Raw genomic sequence first — 15,283 nt, 5'->3', positions numbered from 1 at the left:
AAATTGTCTTCCTTACATTATGCACTGGAGCATGCACTCCATAATTTAAATTAGTTCAAGTGAGGGTCACCTTAAAATTCTCATTGTTCCAATTGGAAAAGAGAATAGATCTGATCACACCTCTTCTGTATTACTCATGCCTTTGTGATTTGGTGTCATTCTCAAACCCTCATGTTGTAAATTGTCTGCTAGAGCAATTTCTTCCTGCTGTAGCTGTGCAGTCATACGCTATCCTGTACTATGCAATATTGATAAGAATATTCGCCCGGGGAAAAACTTAAGATACCCTATCTGGTGGAAAAACTCTCTCAGAAACAGAGATAAATCCATTAGACTACAAAGCACTTATGTAAAGTTATCTAAAACATATATCAGAGAAACAAAAGAAAGCAGAGTTCTCCTTTGCTCTTCCAGGAATCAGACTGAATCGTTACCAGAGAAAAAAAAAAAAAAGTAGAAATAATATTTTTTAAAAAAATGTGGGCTTTCAGAGGGTTAATTATAAGATAAATTTTGTCCAGACATGAAAATGTCTGCTTTTTTACTTTTTCTTCTAGCTCACTAATTCTTAAAGTCTCTTCCATCTAAAGGTCCTCTGGAGACATCCATAAACAGAGTTCCTGATCGACAGTAAGCACTGCTGGAAAACCATGAGGACATGAGGAAAACCATTAGATATGAAAGCTTCACATGTAGAACAGCAATTGATGTGTGACTTGAAAAAACGCAACATCTTTTTATGGGGGGCAATAGGGACCTTCTCCCTTACAGCTATTCCTTGCAGGAGCAATGAATCCACAGGGAAAAAAAGGTAGGTTATCAGTGCATTACCTCCCCTAAGAATAAAGTGAAATAACTGTTTTACTAATATATACGATATACATATAGTATTGTACTATTATATACTATAGGCAAATGTTCAAGATCATAGACCATAGCATCTGAGATTTTATCACAAGAAATTTAGCAGAAAATATCTGAACTTCTCTAGTCTGTATCCTATTGCCAACTTCGGCTGCTTCTGCAAATAGCATAAAATCCGGTGTTACTGACCATCTGGAACTCATGGAGAAGCATTGTGGAAATCCTGCAGAGCAGTAAAAGGTGATTCAGCCATAGGAAAATCTTGTCCAACAGCATTAGATTTTCTCAGTAGTCATTCAAATTCAGGTATAAGCTAGACACATATAATGTACCATATCTAGTAGATTGAATTCCAGAGCTGGGAAAGGGAAGCTGAAATGCATCCCTTTAAAAAAGGAATAGAGCCAGAGCATACAAAATGTTCAAGCAATAGTATCCTGTTGATTAGTTTATAAGAGACTTGTCACTCACTGACACAAGGCAGTGCTCCGAAAGCAGAGCCAATCTTTACGTGAAATCATCAGTCCTGCCCCTCACATTTGAATGCAAAATGAAGGCCATAAGACTGCTTTAATATTTGCTGCTTTTAGCCCATTTGCACCACCACTCAACTAAACTATACTATATAAGACATAGAATAGATGAAATAATCAAATATAAAGAGTATGAACATCTTAATTATTTCTTTGCTTTCATTCTAACATTAATTTTAATAAATAGAGTAATAAAATGCACTGCAAGGGGACAGTAAAGTACACAAAATGTTTTACTGTTTACACACAGTAAATAATGCGTGGCATCTATCTCCACCAGACAGGAAATAATAACTGATGATAACTCATCATTTCAAAAGAAAAATGTCATATGAAATTTGAGCTATTTTATATATTTCCTAATAGATCACAAGAAGGAAAGAGAGATCACAAGGAGAAATCTTCCGCAAGTGAAGGTTAATCTTCTCAAAACTGACTGATCAAAACATGTTTAAATTAGAGTGAGACTTGTTTTTAATCTCAGGAGACCAGAGGAAGTTGGAAAAAAAAGGAGTGATGATTTTCTCCTTAACTAAGTGCTATAAAAATTTTCTTTTGTGCCTTTCTAATTTTTATATTGAAGAGTATCTGTGAAATACAAAACAAAAATAGTTACAGAGTCACTTCCTTTGCTAAAAGCAATTTACAAAGAAAGTTTGCCAGCACAGCAGAATCATGAGAATGAAGTGGGGCAATTATTTGTAGAAAACATTAAATCTGACCTTTATCCTTTTCACAAATTGTCCTTAACCCATCAGCTCTTATCTGAATAAATGTGTGGGCTGGCATAAGGATACTAATCATCAGAAAAAACAATGAGCTTTTAGAACAAAATTGAAGGCAGAAATGCCAGAGAAAAACAAAAAGCGACTTCCAAGAAGCAGTTGATAAACACTTGAAATGGCAATGAATTGCATTAGATGTCCTCCCCCCACGATATACTTCCTAGTCTCATATTCACATTCATTCACCTCTAGCATATTTACTAGACATCCAGACATCAGAAGTCTTTCTGTTCAGGATAGAGGTCTAGATAGCATATGGCTCTTGCTTAACAAAGAGAGCAACATTCTGTTTAGAATATTAGTATTTATAGCTGTTAATTTCTTTAATAAATGCTATCCACTTAAGAAAAGTATTATTCACATACCAGTCCAAAATATAATAATAAGGAAGAAATATGTTCACAGACCACCTACAGTTCTCTATGATTTAGTCTGCTTTTTTTTTTTTCCCATAAATTTGCTAAATCTAATGAAAATTCTAGGGAAAAAGTACAAAATATTTCAGAATGCTGATAAGAGACAATTTGTCCCCGCACTTCTAAACTATTTTATTAATTCTGAAAATCTCTTTCAGATTGTTTTTTGTTTGTTTTGACTACCAGGCTCTTAAATCTTTAATGAGTGAAAAATGTTGTTGACTTTAACAGAAGTTCACCTCACTATAAGGATCTCTGACCCTGTTTCTGAGACTCTGAAATGTTTTCTGCTTGTATTTTATAATGGTCTTTTGAACTTTGACACTGCATTCGCATGTCAGCTTCTTATTTAGATGTTGAACTGGGAACCCCCAATTTTCATGAAACATTCCTTAATTATCTTAGACAAAGCATACAAATTTTAGAGGTTAATTTGATTTAACGGATTACTATGTCTTTGATACAAGAGGTATCTACTAGTCTTTGATCAACATAAATCACAGTAATGTCTTAAATATTTTTTCTTCTTCACGTGTTGATTTAAGAGATTAATGAGATTATTCTAAATTGACTTTGAGAGTCTGCCAAAAATCAGACAGCCGAGAAAAAGCACAAGACATAAGCTATTAAATGAACTAGCCAGTTAGCCAGAGACCAGGCAAATAACCTACGTACGATACAGTTTTTAAAACTCAGATCATGTTGCTTCTTTTCAGAACTTTGTAGTAACAAGTAACAAGCATATCAGAAAGAGATGCACCTCTGTCTCCAATTTACTTCAGTAATGATTCTGTTAGCTTTCAGCTTTTACTGTCTTTCCTTTTGTACGATATTGACAAAATTGTTCACAGTAACTGAATGGCCTTTAAAGCTCTTTTCCTCAGTCCACATAACTAACAGCCTTTCTTATCATAAGGTCTGACAGCTATCCGGTGGACCCATCCAAGTGAAGAAAATTCCACACTGATTGTCACTCTTTGGTACTTTGTTGAAAGAGTTACAAATTAAGAACTGAATCACTGGTTAAAAATCAACAATTCTCTCATTTCTGTAAACACTACCTTTGCCTGAAAGGAACAACATTTTTACAAAGACTGTCTGTTATGTAGGTTATTTTAAATACCTTATTGTTGCAGTTGGTGGAAGCGGTTTCCACTGCCATACTGCAGAGACAGGATAGTAGCCGTTGGCTCTAAAATTTCAAACTAAGTCCTCTGGAGAAAACATCTGAACTTTCCATCTGTGAAAAACAAAAGAAGAAGTGGGAAAAAAAAATAGTGATAACGTTAGAGTAATATAGAAGTGTTGAGAAACCTAGAATTTTAGAGAAATAATCCGGAGTATTATTATTTAAACAGTCTTCTAAGCCAAAGTCTTTCTGAATAAAATGAAAGCTTTAAAGGAGGATACAGTGTATGGTAAACAGGCGGATACACAGCAGCATCTACACAGAATAATAGAATCAACATAGAATGGCTTGGGTTGGAAGGGTCCTTAAAGATCACCTAGTTCTAACCCCCCTCTGCCATGGGCAGGGTTGCCAGCTACTAGATTGGGATGACCAGGGCCCCAGGCAACCCGACCTTGAATGCCTCCAGGGATAGGGCATCCACAGCTTCTCTGGGCAGCCTGTGCCAGGGCCTCACCACCTGCTGAGTAAAGAATTTCCTTTCAAGTCCTTATCTAAATCTCCCCTCTTTTAGTTTAAAACCATTCTCTCTTGTCCTATTGCTATCAGACTCTGTAAATAAAATCATAGAATCATAGAATCCTTAGAGTTGGAAGGGACTAGATCAGGTTGCCCAGGGCCTAATTCAGCCTCGCCTTGAAAGTCTGCAGGGACACAGCATCAACTACATCTCTGCGCAACCTGTTCTTGTGCCTCACCAATCTCACTGTAAAAGACTTTTTCCTTATATCTCACCTAAATCTACCCTCTTTAAGCTTGAAACCATTTCCCCTTGTTCTATCAGAACAGATCCTGTTAAAGAGTCTGTTTCCGTCTTTCCTGTAGCTCCCCTTTAGATAGTCAGGCTTAATTTTTTTTATTTTTTATTTTTTGCTTTTATACAAGTAGTTTTCTTACATTAGAGACACTGAAAACAATAGCTTGAGTGAGTATTTCCATGCATATACCATAGTCTTTAATATTGTAGGCTTAGATGTCACAAGGACACAATTCCCACTCAGTATCAGCAGTGTTTGGTTTAGATTTGCCTTGGTTCTTGTTTTACCTTCAAGCACTCACAAATGACCACCAACATGGGCAAGACAAGTAGTGAGTACTAGTGAGCTATTCTGCAGGAACTTGCCAAGAACAAGAGAGAGGGCACATCGTGCTTTAATCTGTTATCTTGGCACCAGCAGAAAATTCTAAAGGGAAAGCACTCAAGTAAGCCAGCTGTCCTCTTACAATTAAGCTATATATCATAAGATTTCAAGCCTTGTTACAAAGTTCACTTTGTGGATATACCTAAAAACAAAGAAATAAGCAAACAAAAAATACAACTCTGAGCAAACACACAGTTACAAAAAATAATAAAAACCTACAGCTAGAAATACACCAAATACACTGAAAATGATGCTTTAATACTCTACTGTTTTTTCATACCACAGTTTTCTAAGGCTGGATGTTCTTCACAATATATCACAATCCCAAGCTTTCAAGAGGAAGAAGAGCTTCACAGGAGAAAATAGGCATAGGAAATAGAACCTGAGAGACATTTTTTTTTTTTTTTAAATAAAAATGCCCCTACTCTGTGGAAAATAAATATTCTTCATTAAACCTAAGTCCAGTTACATTCAATTTTCTTGTTAAAAAAGAAAAAATATAACTTTTTAACAGTCAGTTTTGATGCCAACTGAAGTAACAGAGGTCCTATGCGAAACATATGAGCAATCAGGACAGTTTAGGTTTGCTCTAGAAGAAAGACGAATGGGACGGGGGACCCACGGGCCCACGCCCTGGGAAAAGGGAAAAGGGAAAAAAAGGGTAAGGAGATGGCCCTGAGAGCAAAGAACAGCGGCAACAATCTGAGGAGAAACAAACTAATTTACTAAATAAGATATTGGAATGCAAAACAACACACTATGATACAATATAATTACAATTTAAGCTGATAAATCCAATACAGAGAGAGAGAATGTCCCAAAATCAAGGTAGGCCTTACTCTACTACCAACGATAAGACGACTGGAGAGCAAGGTGCTGCCAAGATGAGAGACGGGTGGAAAAAGGGACGAGGTCTCGTGATCTGCAAGCTTTTATCTTTTCCCTCTGTCCAGAAATGGTAACAGAGGAGAAAAGTACCCTGGGAAATGTAGTAGTCCTTCTCTTCTGAGAACCAGGTGCATTCACTACATGATGTTATGATGTGGAATACCAATAACCGAAAATCATAAAACCATGACACTCTGCCTCATTGTACTATGTAATTACTGTCTGTTCTCTTCCCCCTACGATTAATATAATCATTATTTGGATATTTTTGTTGTTGCTTTCATTAGTATTATTAAACAAAATAATCCCAAGAGCTGGTATTCCACAACTGAACTAAGAGCATTAAACAGCACTTGTGACCATTAAAGACTGATCTGGATCAATGCATGAAAGTTATTGTTGTAATAAACCCACATAGTTTTCCAAGTGATTCCATTTAATCACACAGCAAAAACAAATCACTTGTCTTGTAGAATATTTTACATTATTAAGCCACTGTTGATGGAAAACCAGAAAAGTCATCACAGTCATCCCTCACTTACTCTTTCATGCAGATAGATCAGATTGCACCACTTTGAAAACTGGTAGGCAGTGAGCCCCGGCAGGCCTAGAGAACCACCTGGAGAACAGGTAGATGCTCAGAGCACTTGAGAGCATTCTTCTAAAAATATGTTTGTAACCATGCAAGGAGATCTGGGACAGAGTTCAGTGACTGGATGTAAGCATTGTCAAGGATGAACAAAGTGGTACAAGAATTTTATAAATACCATTATTCTCATTTTACAGACAGGGACATTGAGGCATAGCTGCTTACACAGATGTTCTTGTATTTTGTGGCAAGTCTGAATCACAATAGGTGGTTCCTACACTCAAAAAAATGAAGCTGTGAGTTCAGCACAGTGATGTGTGGACTCAATACTGGACATTATTACAAGGAAAATTTATCATTATGATTAGCTTGTTCCAGACCATACAGGGAACCACCTGGACTTCTCAGAAATTTCTGTGTCACAGAATATATATGTCTACAAATATAATATGTCTACAAATCCATATGCCTTAATTGTTCTCTACCATACTGTTTATAACTCAAGATTCACTGTCTAGTGCAGCACCGGTCACTTGTCTGATAAACATAGTACAATGGAGAGAATTGTACAATAAAAATAAACGTAAGGCTTGCTGTATTATTAGCATCCATACTTAATACAGGATGCTGTTTTGGCATTATTGTGCTTGGGAGGAAAAGACTCTTAATTTATTATATAATGAAAATAATTTTATGGGAAAGATTTGTTTCATTTCTGAGCCAAAGCCTATGGGTAATTGTAGTCTGGTTCGAGCAGAGGAACATGTTTGAACTGTACAGCTTTTCATTTGAGATAATGAACTATGCCTTTCACACTGCATGAAAGTATGACTGATTTTTCAGTCACTAATACCGCTCATTATGTAGATGGACAAAGAGACGTTCTCTTGGAAGATTACTCCTGAGGAACTTTTGGAGAAAGTGAGTTTTTGTGAAGTTTCACCATTTCTGAGGAGAAGTGACTTGCTTTAAGGTCACGTGTCACCTCAGTGTCAGAGGCAACACAGGAGCATTAAGGTTTTCTGTTCAGCCCCCTATTCTGCACAGTCGTCCCAAGTTTCTGGAAGCCAGTTGGTCTCTGTCACAAATGCTTTCATCCTTTCACGCATCAATATCTTGTTCTTAAACTAATAAACATGGTTGGAGTACAGTTAGTAATTGAAATTTATGACTTATGTACCCTATTTTAACACTTTTCCAAAGACTCATTAAATCTCTTTTATGTGTATTTTTTTCCTTGCCTCACAGTTTCATTAGCTGGAAAAGAGAGAATAAAGTCCCATTTACAACAGTACTGCAGCCATGCAGGGTCCTTGCTTGACTGATGTTCTTCTAATGAATTATATGTATTGTAAACAAGGACTGCAAGCCAGCCCAAGGTCTTCTCCATTAATTTTTCATTAATGAAATGCACCACTTAGCCTGTTTGACACTTAAGTGATTCCCATAAGTTTAAAATAGAGGTCACCATAATGAACGTATCTGAAAGTGTCATTGAGGGAACAAGCTAATCAGCTATTCACCCCTCCCCAAATACTTATAAATTCACAAGCTAGTCAGCTGTAAAATTTGAAAACCAGTAATATTTTAGTTCTTAAAGTAGCTGCCAAGATTTAATGAAAAAATAAAAACTCTAATAAGTAAGATTTTTGCTTGGGGCTTTTTCTTCTCTAGTGCTTTTACATTCCATGGCAGCCAAGTTCTTATGCCTTATTTATCTTAGTATATCATAAAGAAGAGAATACTTATATGGGACAGGAGCAAATGAAAGAGTGGAATTAACCCCTGATACTCTGAGTTGATTGACTGCAACTGATGGGAAACATCAAGCCACATTAATAGACAATCCCTCTTCCACGTTCCAAAAAGAGGAAATCTCAGTCATGAATCTTTAATGCTACCTTCTGCCAGGAAAACTCTGCAATACAAGCCTTGATCCAGCCATCATTTTCTGCTAGTCAGCAACCTAAATGCTAAACAATAGTTTATCCTAGCTGTATCGGACAGGACACTTTGTGATTTAGTCATAACAACTGTCTGCAACAATCAGGTAACAGCTGAATTGCATCCTTTGGGCTTGAAAATGAAGATGGGATATTGATTGTTCTCTCCAGATCAAAATCTGTCTACACACAAGAAAAAAAAAAAGAAGAAGAAATGGAGGAGAGCAGCAGAAGTAGAAACTCTTTTGACTGCTCATCTAGGCTCTTGATGACTTAATTTGCAGTAAACTTTGGCTTGTGAGACAGAATACAGGCAGCCAACAGGCAATCTGAAAACTGCCCCTGAGGCAAGCTGTTTGCATGGAAGGCAGCTGTGAGGCAGGCATGCTGTGTCTTCAGTAACTTGGTGCTTCTGTGGCCAGACAGGGGAATTTCACTGAGCTGCTTTCTGCTTCCACTGAGCACTGGCTTTGGTACAACTACATGTGACAGATGAAGCAAATAATGCCATGGTTCTCCTTATGTTTTTTCTAAAGAACAAAATAGAGATATATAACTAGATTAAATTAACAAGGATCATGTACACTAGATCATATCCTAATCTGTGAGAAGAATAGTATTCCTCAAAGCGTTCCACTAATACACAGCCTACACAAAATTCCCACTACTTTCCTCATTTTCCTTACTATTCTCAAATTCTTCGGTCTCTATGCAAAACCTGTATTTTCAGTCACTAGTAAGTTGTTTAGTTTTCTGGTCTTCCATCTCAGAGATATCTATCTTGTTGCAGAGTTCAGTTAATGGTAGTGAGATTTAAAAACCCTGAAATTAATTTGTATACTGTAACAGACACAACATTTTCTAGAAAGGATGAAAAAGTAGGATTAAAATGTATCCAAATCTTATTTAGTTCATTTGGTTTATTACCTACTTTCTCCTATATTGGTTAGGTCTATTTGCAAAAATTGCAGTTCATATATGTTTAACATATTCTTGTACAATTTGGAACCGTTCCTCTCTTTTTAGATGTATGAAATATTGAGAGATAAGAAGGATTAGAAAGCAGCAAATCTTTACTTGCTCATACTTCAGTTTTCAAGCTATCTTATTAACTTTTAGAAAATATAACACAATCCAAAGCCATTTTGGTCATTAGTGACCAAAAAGGAATGCCTTAAGACAATTGTGCATATAAGAAGGGTCACAGGCACAAAAAGTGATGACATTGCTTTTGCCACAAGAGGAAGATAGTAAAAGTGCAGTCAGCTCTCTGGGGAGGCATAAACTACATCTAACTGAAATTCTGAAGTTCAGGCTAACATAAAAAGAAATACAGTGGGAATGACTGCCTCACACTTAGCTGTCACATTAGAACCTATCTTAGGTCACTGGTAAAAAGTAATTGAAATACAGTAAAGACATGGATAATTTCAGTGGCCCGTGAAAAGCAGCTCCTTACTCACAAGGTGTTTTCTTCAGATGGGCATCCACCAGCACAGAAATAGCAAGACCGCAAATGCTAATTAACTCTTTTTTTTTTCCTTGGAGAAAAAAAATTATTCTCATGGAATAAATGCATGAGAAAATGAGAGCATTCTCTAATCAAAGTGTTCACACCTTCAGTCCTTCAATGCACAATTGAGGCTTATTCATGACATGGATGGATAACATGGTCTTTACTCGTGCTCTTTTTCTTCTAGGGCTAGTAAATGAAAGGACTCATAGCCCTGAGGGGCACTTTTGCACAAGTAAGAAATTCTGAAGGCAGTGTAGAAATGGTAATGAATATTATTATGCCTTCCATTCTCACCATATGTGCAGAGCAGGATAATGAAGGCTAATCATCATTACCATCATCATCATCTGCTAGTAGTCCAAGGCCCTGAGTGAAATGAGTAGGTAGGTCCTGGACTTTCTGAGGACTGAACAGGTGCCTCCATAAAAACAGATCACAGACACAGGCACAACTAATTGGCTCTCTTGTTGGCAATTACAGTCAAGAGACCAACTAATGAGCAGGAATTAATGCTGAAATTCTTAAAAAAAGCTGCCTTGCTAAGGCCTAGACATGAACTACGGATATGAAGCACACAGAAAAAATTTGCTCTGGTCATTTCTGTACACTAATTAAAACAAATGACCTTCCCCTTTAGGATTTTCCCCATTGATGTTAAAGGATTTGAAACAACTCACTCAATAACAAGTTAGGAGGACTGGTATTTGCCCCTCATGATTGCATCCAGGTTGCTACTTCCATCCAGGTTCCATGTAGACGTCAAGAAAGCTTAGAAATACCGATGTTAAATTAGGTGATATTCCTCCCATTTAATGTTCATGTCAGGAGAGAGAGGAGCTATTAGTGGCTATTCAAATGCACTGATGATTTTTCTCCCTCTTGAGATTAGAAGTGGTGGTGCTGCTGGTATGTGGGCAAAAAAAAGATACAGAAGTTTGTTTTACATTGCACCTTAATACAACTGGGAAAATAAACAAATACTAAATATTTAGGTACACATTCTGTCCCTGTCCATTTACCTTCAAGTTTTATATTCATCTTTCATCACTGCATGAATGTCTATTTGCAGTATTCTAAATCTATAGCACTTAACAGCAACATTACTTTGGGAAAGCATGCAATACAAGTCATAGTATTCCCTCTCACAGCTCACTGCACAGACTTAAACAGAGACATCTATTGATGAATGTCTCATATTATTTAATTTAAAGTTAATGAGATTCACTCTGCATATCTGACAGAAGACTACAGAGCAACAGATGATTTAGGCAAATGCTACTGGCATATGAAATCCTGCATATTAGGTCTCTAACAAAGTGTGCACAGCCAGCTGGAAGATGGTTACCATACTACATAAGTTAGGGAACGTTCATACTGAATGGTAGTATCTTCAGTCAGATTAACTGACATAGTAAAAAAAAAATAGCAGATGAGTTTTTGGTACACCAGGCCTCCTTCTGTAATTTTGCAATTAATATGTACTAAACTTATTCGGAGGGACTTCTGCTTTCATGTCCCCTAAAACACTCCACTTCAAGACACATGACAAAAGAAAATCAAACACACGTTGTTGTATCTTCTTCCCCCAAAATAGTTTAGAGGTTATATGCTCAAAAATTACTTTTAAAGCAGGTCTTAAGTAAGACTTCTTTGCACAGAATTGAATTTGCTCTGAGAAGTAGCTTGTAGATCTTGTACAATGTTATAGATATCCTCGTTTGTGAAGAAAGAATATTCCTCTTCAAAGATTTCAATACAACATCCTTCTGCCAATTTCAAATTCATCATATTCTATATTATAGAAGAAAAAAGATGTCAGTACCCTGCAGATTTGGGAACAATGTGGAGGAGCTGAAAGGTAGTGTGTTGCCCAGCACCACCTTGAAGATAAAGAATAAGGTGTATACTATGGAACTTCTCACACTGAAATGAGCACACACTTGCATGCTAGTGGATCATGCATCAAAGCAGCTGACAATGCCTGTGAAAACTATGGGGATTATCCTTAGTACTTGAAAGCAATACAACTAGCCTCACTACAAAGATGAAAAAAGCATTGACAGAGCTGAGAGGCAAGATTTGGTTCTAAACATACAATGCTTTAGCCTGCAGATTTCCTTTAAGCAAATCTCTTCCTCTCTGAGATATAAGACAGCTAACAATAAGCACTTTACTGGAAGGAGAATCAAGTTTTACAATTTAATGAATTCAATTCATTCTGTAATTGGGTCACATCTGTAAAAATGTATGCAAATTTATGGGCTTTCAATGAGCTTGGCAGCAATGAATGCCTAATAAACCATTTGTGAAAAACAGTGGTTTTGCATTCTCCCCCAAAACCCCCATCATGTCATTACACAACCCTATAAATGCCCTGCTGAGGTCTGATATCAAGTGTGCACAATAGCCATGCAGGATGTAGCTCAAGATTGTTTTTCTTTGAGCTGCATTGATGAGAGGAGGTGAGGACATAAACTCTTAATTGAAAAGGTAACAAAATAAATACTTGAGGAACTAGTGCTTTGGTAGGTTGATGGCATTCGGTAAAAAACTCCGGAAAACCTAGAGATGATATGGGTTTTGCTTCCAGTTACATAACATTGTATAAAGATGTCCCAGTCCAACCACTATTTCACAAAGAGAAACAAACTGTTCAAAGCCCCTCTCAAAAGTATTTGGGGTATTTTTTTGCAACCAGAAAGGAAGCCATTTTCTCTAAAGACTTTGGAATGTAGATCTCAATTAAGCAGAAAGTGTTTTCTAAGATGATTCAATTACTTACAAAATGTTAAATTAACAGGAATTAAAAGCACTTAATGTGGAAGTCTCCTGTTCTACACATTTAAATAGAAACTGAACATTGTGTCTGAATTTATTCCATTAGTCCTTTTTGGAAGGTTCCAGTGTTTTCATTAGCACTCTGCATTTGTATCAGTCTAAGCATTTCTTACAAGAGCACAATGTCTGGATCGAAGAGCTGAGTCAGAGTAATACTCTCTGTTGGTGAATTTGCTGCAGCAGCAGGCTGCCATATTCTGAGCAAGGGTGACCTTTGCCAGTCTCCCCTCTGTTGACAGTCAGTAATGTGTGGCAGGGATGTTAGACCAAATCAAGTCCCAGTGTGGACACTGTGCAGGTGCCCTTTACAAAGGCGAGCTATTCCCATTCCTTCGCAAATAACCACAGTAGTGTTGAGAACGGAACTAAGATAAAGATCTGGTTTCTATACTGGGCTACACCACTGGCCTCCTAGATGTCAAGTCACTCCAGTGACACTTGGTCCATGCCTGTATAAACACAGAAATGCTGCTGACATCCTTCCTAAAACATTCCAAAACGTACTCATGAAATGCACTCAAACATAAATATTATCACATTTGAAGAGAACAACTCACATGCAGAGTCAAGCCAGAAGTTTCCAGGAGTAAGTTCAGTAAGAATTTTATTAAGGACTATTTAAATGCTACATATTCAGGGACTGTGCTATTTTCCTTACCCTGTCAGTCAACATCAGGCATCTTCCAAGTATAATCACTGAAAGTTATGATATAATGGAAGACAGAAAGTTATCAGATTCATTTAAATATATATACATAATTCAAACATATATATGTACGTTGCTCTGAAAGTAGTATATCCTTTCTATTTCCATCAAAACTACAAAGAGCAAAATAACACTATTTAATAGAGCAAATTCTCAGCTGCAAAGCACTATTTTCAACATAGTCACCATCATTAGCTGTGCATTTTTACCAGAAATGAACAAGAGCATGCATACATGTAGCTAGCTTTGCTCTTAAGAGCTATAGTCTTCATGATGCATGTGCATATGCACTCACAAACCTATGCGTCAAATTTCATTTGATTTAGCTTTCCTAAGAAACTCCAGAGCATTCTGAACATGGAGGAAAAAAAAAGCATCAAAGAACTTCCACAATATTTCCACAATTAGAAGAATCCCTTCACTGTATTTCTTGTAATATATCCAGAAGTAAATTTCCAGTTCTCATCGATTATAATTTTTTTGTGGCATCGTTGAAAATTGCTTGTGCAGTTGTCACCAGCTTTCTCTTGAACTATGTATCTGTAGTTTTAGTAACCTTTGTCCAGTGACCTTCCAATCAAGATCCATGGAAGCACCATTTAATGGAGGAAGCACCATTAAATCAGTATCACTGTCCTTAAATGTTATAAAAAAAGAGCCAAAGTCCAGATTTATGGACAAACTAAATCTCCTAGTCACCAAGGAGCTTAGCACCTTTTAGCTTTAAATTAGCCATTCAAGATCAACATACGTAAAGAAGAAGCAAGACAATCCAAATGCATGCTGATAAAGCCAAGACATTAAAGAAGTGAAATTTTAAGTTGAACATCTCTTTAGAAGATAGTTAAGATCTAAGAGGATGAAACAGATGAATGTGCATAGAAAAAGTTTTACTGCTGCTAAACAATCCATGTAATCTACAACTGTGACAGTCCTATGAAGTTGTGAGTTGTATCTGTTTACAAGTTTTAATACATGTGTATATACGTATGTATACATTCATATATATATGCATATATAAATGTATCTATTGAGATCAACTTCAAGAGAGAAGGCTGAGCAAGATCTCTTTGAAAACACTTATAATTTGGTGATCATTCAATTTAGGAGGAAAACAGAACTGTCAGGTCTGTTCTTTAGAATGCATAAGGAAGAAGGGACTGATCTTGGGTGTCTTATAGCTCAGGCAACTTTGCTAAGTGTGGTTCTGCTGAGTATTGAGTGTCTACAGCGTATATATTGACCAAGACTTCACAGCGAAGTCCATGGGACATGGTCTGAGAAAATTTGCTGTTTTAGATGACCACACAATATATGACACTGTCTGGATTATGGCATGTGAATTTGCACCAGTGTATTTATTTCATTTTTTTTTGAAAACTCAGGAACTCATGCTGGGAACAGATTAATTCCACGGACTGGCAGGCAGTCAATTAACTTCAGAAAGAAATAAAGGCTAGTTAAATAAATAAATAAATAAAAAGAGTAGCCCATGCAGAGACTACACTATTAGGCACAGTTTGAACTAAACCAGTCATTTATTTCAATCATAGAAAAAAACTTTCACAGACTCACAGAAACACAGAATTGTCGGGGCTGGAAGGGACCTCTAGAGATCATTGAGTCCAACCCCGCTGCCAAAGCAGGCTCCCTAGACCAGGTTGCACAGGTAGGCATCCAGGTGGTCTTGAATGTCTCCAGGGAAGGAGACTCCATAACCTCCCTGTGCAGCCTGTTCCAGTACTCCATCACCCTCACTGTGAAGAAGTTCTTATGCATAAATGCGCATAAGAACTTTCTATTATTACTTTCGTTACTTTCTATTATTATTTTCTTATTCCTTTTTTTCTGTATTCATACTTGTGTCTGTCCAG

General features: G+C 36.8%; 1 long non-coding RNA gene across 1 annotated transcript in view; it reads right to left on the bottom strand.

Annotated features, from left to right (window-relative positions):
• LOC110402042 overlaps positions 1–15,283 on the bottom strand; it is a 111,609-nt gene that overhangs the window by 33,950 nt on the left and 62,376 nt on the right. The window contains exon 3 of the long non-coding RNA XR_002440839.1: positions 3,722–3,838. This is a non-coding gene — a long non-coding RNA (uncharacterized LOC110402042). The remainder of the gene's footprint in view (positions 1–3,721; positions 3,839–15,283) is intronic.

This window comes from Numida meleagris, chromosome 6, assembly GCF_002078875.1.
Source record: "Numida meleagris isolate 19003 breed g44 Domestic line chromosome 6, NumMel1.0, whole genome shotgun sequence".
NCBI classification, from domain to species: Eukaryota; Metazoa; Chordata; class Aves; order Galliformes; family Numididae; genus Numida; species Numida meleagris.
Note: the sequence above shows the minus strand (reverse complement) of the source record. Positions and strands in the feature narration are given on the sequence as shown.